The sequence below is a fragment of the Balaenoptera musculus genome, chromosome 13 (assembly GCF_009873245.2).
Source record: "Balaenoptera musculus isolate JJ_BM4_2016_0621 chromosome 13, mBalMus1.pri.v3, whole genome shotgun sequence".
NCBI classification, from domain to species: Eukaryota; Metazoa; Chordata; class Mammalia; order Artiodactyla; family Balaenopteridae; genus Balaenoptera; species Balaenoptera musculus.
This window is the reverse complement of record NC_045797.1, coordinates 75,300,876-75,306,726: the sequence shown is the minus strand read 5'-3', so window position 1 is coordinate 75,306,726 and position 5,851 is coordinate 75,300,876. Positions and strand designations below refer to the sequence as shown.

The following is a 5,851-nucleotide window of genomic DNA, read 5'->3' as shown; positions in this document are numbered from 1 at the left end:
GTGAAGTTGAATGAGAAAATGCACATACGACCGTTAGCACCTTACCCGGTTCCAGGCCAGGTAAATAGAAATAATTTTTAGAGAAGTTAAGCATTCTAAAACCCCCCAGGGGAGACCCCGAGGTGGGCTCTGAAGAGATTCCTGAACTCACAGCAGTTGGGCTGTAGAAGACATGGTGTTATGTGGGTGCAGGTACCTGTGTGTACACACGTGTGCACATCTGCACACACACGTGAGCCTCACGTCCAGCCCCAGGATACATATGCAGATTCACTCCACAGATAGTGACTTCGAATTCCATCTGTCGACTGAAAAAAAATGCACAACCTAAGAGTTGTGAGTTATGTGTTTTTTTAATTTCATAACCATAAACTTAACTTTGCAATTCAGCTAAACTTGGAGGGGAATAAGGAAAATATGAACCCAAAGAAGTGCAATGAGAGCACAAAGATTATAGTATATTTTGAGCAGATGGGAATGAAGGGGTGCTCTCCTGAGCTACAGAAGGAATGATCTGGTGGTTAAGATAAAACACAAGTCAAATTCATTATTAGACTTGTCCACAGTCAGCAATGTGATCTTCTTGCTGGTCTTGCCATTCCTGGACCCAAAGCGCTCCATGGCTTCCACAATATTCATGCCCTCTTTCACCTTGCCAAAGACCACATGCTTGCCATCCAACCACTTAGTCTTGGCAGTGCAGATGAAAAACTGGGAACCATTTGTGTTGGGGCCAGCATTTGCCATGGACAAGATGCCAGGACCCATATGCTTCAGGAGGAAATTCTCATCATCAAATTTCTCCCCATAGATGGACTTGCCACCAGTGCCATTATGACGTGTGAAGTCACCACCCTGGCACATAAATCCCGGAATTATTCCGTGAAAGCAGGAACCTTTATAACCAAAGCCTTTCTCCCCAGTGCTCAGAGCACGAAAGTTTTCTGCTGTCTTTGGAACTTTGTCTACAAACAGCTCGAAGGAGACGCGGCCCAAGGGCTGGCCGTCGACGACGATGTCAAAAAACACGGTAGGGTTGACCATGGTTGGGCAGCGAGGGAGGTTCCGGGGTGGCAGCGTCTGCAAAGCCATGAGTTATGTTTTATTCGGCAGACTTACTGAGGACTTAAGCCCAGGATACACCTCTCAGATAGCTCTGAGAGACAGTTCCAAGGGGGTAAGGGAGGAGACAGGATATATAAGAGTTCCTGCTGAAGAAAACAAAAAAACAACATGTTGTTGGACTTCAAAAGATTACTGCCAATCATAAAAAACCAGACATCTCAAGTTAATGCTTTTAGTGCTTTTCCATGTATGAGAAGATGCAAGAGTCTGGGCTCATTGAAATTGTTCCTTTGATATGCATCTTAACTACCTAGGGTTAGTATCCTGTTTTTCTGAATTCCCTTCAGGGTACACCATGGGGAGGGTGGGGGAGTGGCTCCCGTGGCTGATGGCTTGGTGGCCGTAACATCCTTTGTTTACTGAAATGGCAGGTGACATTCTCTGCCCACACTTTACAGAGACTGTATTAGGCAGAGGTTGCAAACTGATAGCTTCTAGGGCTGCATTTGGCCTGTAAAAGTGTTTTGCCCTCACAATGTTTTACTTTTTGGCGGGGGAGAGGTGGCACGTCACACGGCTTTCAGGATCTTAGTTCCCTGATCAGGGATTGAACCTGGGCCCCTGCAGTGAAAGCGCTGTGTCCTAACCACTGGACCGCCAGGGAATTCCCACCCTCACAGTATTTTAAAAGAGATTTCCATAAGTGATTACACATAAGAATCCAGATTTCTGCTTTCCTAGAAGAATGAGAAGAGCTAGTAACAACGGACCCACATCCCTTCACGGCAAAGACCAAGGACCAGCTGAAGCCTCGAGTCGTGAGGTGTGTGCATTTCCAGCTCATCCACCAGCTGCTGGGCCTTGCGGGGGTCTGAGTTCCAGACTCTGGCATCAGATTGGATTTGAACTCTGGCCCTGCCTCCCTGGACAAATCATACAACCTCTCTAAGCCTCAGTTTCTTCATCTGTAGAATGGGTATAATAATTGTACCTTCGTCATGCATTGTGATGAGGGTGAAATGAGATACTATATGTAAAGCACTTAGCACCTGGCCCTTAGGAAGCATGCTATACTTTCCACCTATTGCTGTTATTATTGCTTCTGGTACCAGCCCATGATTTTGGGATCAAAGCTGATCTCTATGAAGACTGGGAGGAAACTTCCTTAATTTGGATAGCTTGTTTTCCCTGGTCTCACCCCTGCCGGTTGATAATCCCTGGGGACCGCACTGTAGGAACCAGAACTCTCTCCCCAGACCTGATGTTTCCACATGTGTACGTGTTGACCACCCGATACTGTCCCCCCACGTTGCCCAGACTTTTTAGGCCTAATCAGGAAAAACACTTATTGTTGACGAAGAACCCCTGTGAGTTCTCATGGGGTATCATATTTGTTTATCTCCCTATCCTCCTTTTGGAATCCCGTGGTATGGAATGTTGGTGAAGCTGAAAAGAAATTCCTTTAAGTGAATATCAGGACTAAGCTGTGGGGTCAGTGGAGGAGAAGATGATGCTTGCTCTCTGAGACAGATGGACATGCAGGCAGACAGACACTTATTCAGGATACTCGGCCCAATAGGAGCCAGGCAGTGAGGCCAGGCGAGTTCAGAGGAGGCCCCTGAGATGGTGGGAGCTTCTAATGACAAGTAGGCCTTGTCTCTGCAGAGCAGAAAGGGAAGGGCCCTCCAGGCAGAGGACACAGAGTGAGCAAAGTGGGAGGGGCTGGAAAGCGCCTTGTTTTACTGGAAACCAGATCACTGGGCTTATGCTGAGAAGGTGCAGTGGGCTGGGGTCGTGGAGGGCTGTGAACGCCAACGCTGGGTGGTGGTCCTGCACCCGCAGGTGGTGGAGAGCCCTCTGATGAGAAGGCAATTTCCCCACACTTCTCCTGGCCTGAGGGGGAGCGTCTGGGCCACCCTCCAGTCCTCCAGACGAGCCCTCTTTGGGGAGGAGACAGGCTAGGAGTGAGAGCCTGAACTTCCTGCCAAAGGGTCTCTTAATTTACCCATCTTGTTGATCCATTCAATCGTTCAGTTATTCATTCATCAAACCCTTCCTTAGAAAATGGGCTTTATTGTTATTTTTAAAGTTTGCTGATATATTTGAGGTGGATTAACCAAGATGGCAGAGTAGAAGGACGTGCTCTCACTCCCTCTTGCGAGAGCACCAGAATCACAACTGTCTGCTGGACAATCATTGACAGGAAGACCCTGGACTTCACCAAGGAGGATACCCCACGTCCAAGGGCAGAGGAGAAGCCACAGTGAGACGGTAGGAGGGGCGCAATCAGAGTAAAATCTAATCCCATAACTGCTGGGTGGGTGACTCACAGACTGGCAAACACTTATACCACAGAAGTCCCCCCACTGGAGTGAAGGTTCTGAGCCCCACGTCAGGCTTCCCAACCTGGGGGTCCGGCAACGGGAGGAGGAATTCTTAGAGAATCAGACTTTGAAGCCTAGTGGGAATTGATTGCAGGACTTTGACAGGACTGGGGGAAACAGAGACCCTACTCTTGGAGGGCACACACAAAGTAGTGTGCACATCGGGACCCAGGGGAAGGAGCAGTGACCCTGGGGGAGACTGAACCAGACCTACCTGCTGGTGTTGGGGGGTCTCCTGCAGAGGCGGGGGGTGGCTCTGTTTCACTGTGGGGACTAGGACTCTGGCAGCGGAGGTTCTGGGAAGTGCTCCTTGGCGTGAGCCCTCCCAGAGTCTGCCATTAACCCCACCAAAGAGCCCAGGTAGGCTCCAGTGTTGGGTTGCCTCAGGCAAAACAACCAACAGGGAGGGAACCCAGCCCCACCCATCAACAGTCAAGTGGATTAAAGTTTTACTGAGCTCTGACCGCCACAGCAACAGTCAGCTCTACCCACCACCAGAGCCTCCCATCAAGCCTCTTAGATAGCCTCAACCACCAGAGGGCAGACAGCAGAAGCAAGAAAAACTACAATCCTGCAGCCTGTGGACCAAAAACCACAGTTACAGAAAGATAGACAAGATGAAAAGGCAGAGGGCTATGTACCAGATGAAGGAACAAGAAAAAACCCCAGAAAAACAACTAAATGAAGTGGAGATAGGCAACCTTCCAGAAAAAGAATTCAGAATAATGATAGCGAAGATGATCCAGGACCTAGGAATAAGAATGGAGGCAAAGATTGAGAAGATGCAAGAAATGATTAACAAAGACCTAGAAGAATTAAAGAACAAACAAACAGAGATGACCAATACAATAACTGAAATGAAAACTACACTAGAAGGAATCAATAGCAGAATAACTGAGGCAGAAGAACGGATAAGTGACCTGGAAGACAGAATGGGGGAATTCACTGCTGCGGAACAGACTAAAGAAAAAAGAATGAAAAGAAATGAAGACAGCTTAGGAGACCTCTGGGACAACATTAAACGCAACAACATTCGCATTATAGGGGTCCCAGAAGGTGAAGAGAGAGAGAAAGGACCAGAGAAAATATTTGAAGAGATTATAGTCGAAAACTTCCCTAACATGGGAAAGGAAATAGCCACCCAAGTCCAGGAAGCGCAGAGAGTCCCATACAGGATAAACCCAAGGAGAAACACGCTGAGACACATAGTAATCAAAGTGGCAAAAATTAAAGACAAAGAAAAATTATTGAAAGCAGCAAGGGAAAAACGACAAATAACATACAAGGGAACTCCCATAAGGTTAACAGCTGATTTCTCAGCAGAAACTCTGCAAGCCAGAAGGGAGTGGCATGATATACTTAAAGTGATGAAAGGGAAGAACCTACAACCAAGATTACTCTACCCGGCAAGGATCTCATTTAGATTTGATGGAGAAATCAAAAGTTTTGCAGACAAGCAAAAGCTAAGAGAATTCAGTACCACCAAACCAGCTCTACAACAAATGCTAAAGGAACTTCTCTAAGTGGGAAACACAAGAGAAGAAAAGGACCTACAAAAACAAACCCAAAACAATTAAGAAAATGGTCATAGGAACATACATATCGATAATTACCTTAAACGTGAATGGATTAAATGCCCCAACCAAAAGACATAGACTGGCTGAATGGATACAAAAACAAGACCCATATATATGCTGTCTACAAGAGACCCACTTTAGACCTAGGGACACATACAGACTGAAAGTGAGGGGATGGAAAAAGATATTCCATGCAAATGGAAATCAAAAGAAAGCTGGAGTAGCTATACTCATATCAGATAAAATAGACTTTAAAATAAAGAATGTTACAAGAGACAAGGAAGGACACTACATAATGATCAAGGGATCAATCCAAGAAGAAGATATAACAATTATAAATATATATGCACCCAACAGAGGAGCACCTCAATACATAAGGCAACTGCTAACAGCTATAAAAGAGGAAATTGACAGTAACACAATCATAGTGGGGGACTTGAACACCTCACTTACACCAATGGACAGATCATCCAAAATGAAAATAAATAAGGAAACAGAAGCTTTAAATGACACAATAGACCAGATAGATTTAATTGATATATATAGGACATTCCATCCAAAAACAGCAGATTACACGTTCTTCTCAAGTGCACACGGAACATTCTCCAGGATAGATCACATCTTGGGTCACAAATCAAGCCTCAGTAAATTTAAGAAAATTGAAATCATATCAAGCATCTTTTCTGACCACAACGCTATGAGATTAGAAATGAATTACAGGGAAAAAAATGTAAAAAAGACAAACACATGGAGGCTAAACAATACGTTACTAAATAACCAAGAGATCATGGAAGAAATCAAAGAGGAAATAAAAAAATACCTAGA

At 45.5% G+C, this 5,851-nt stretch overlaps 1 pseudogene; it reads right to left on the bottom strand.

Annotated features, from left to right (window-relative positions):
- Window positions 1-535: 535 nt before the first annotated feature.
- On the bottom strand, window positions 536-1,087 carry LOC118906097 (annotated as a pseudogene).
- Between the last annotated feature and the right edge of the window lie 4,764 nt (window positions 1,088-5,851).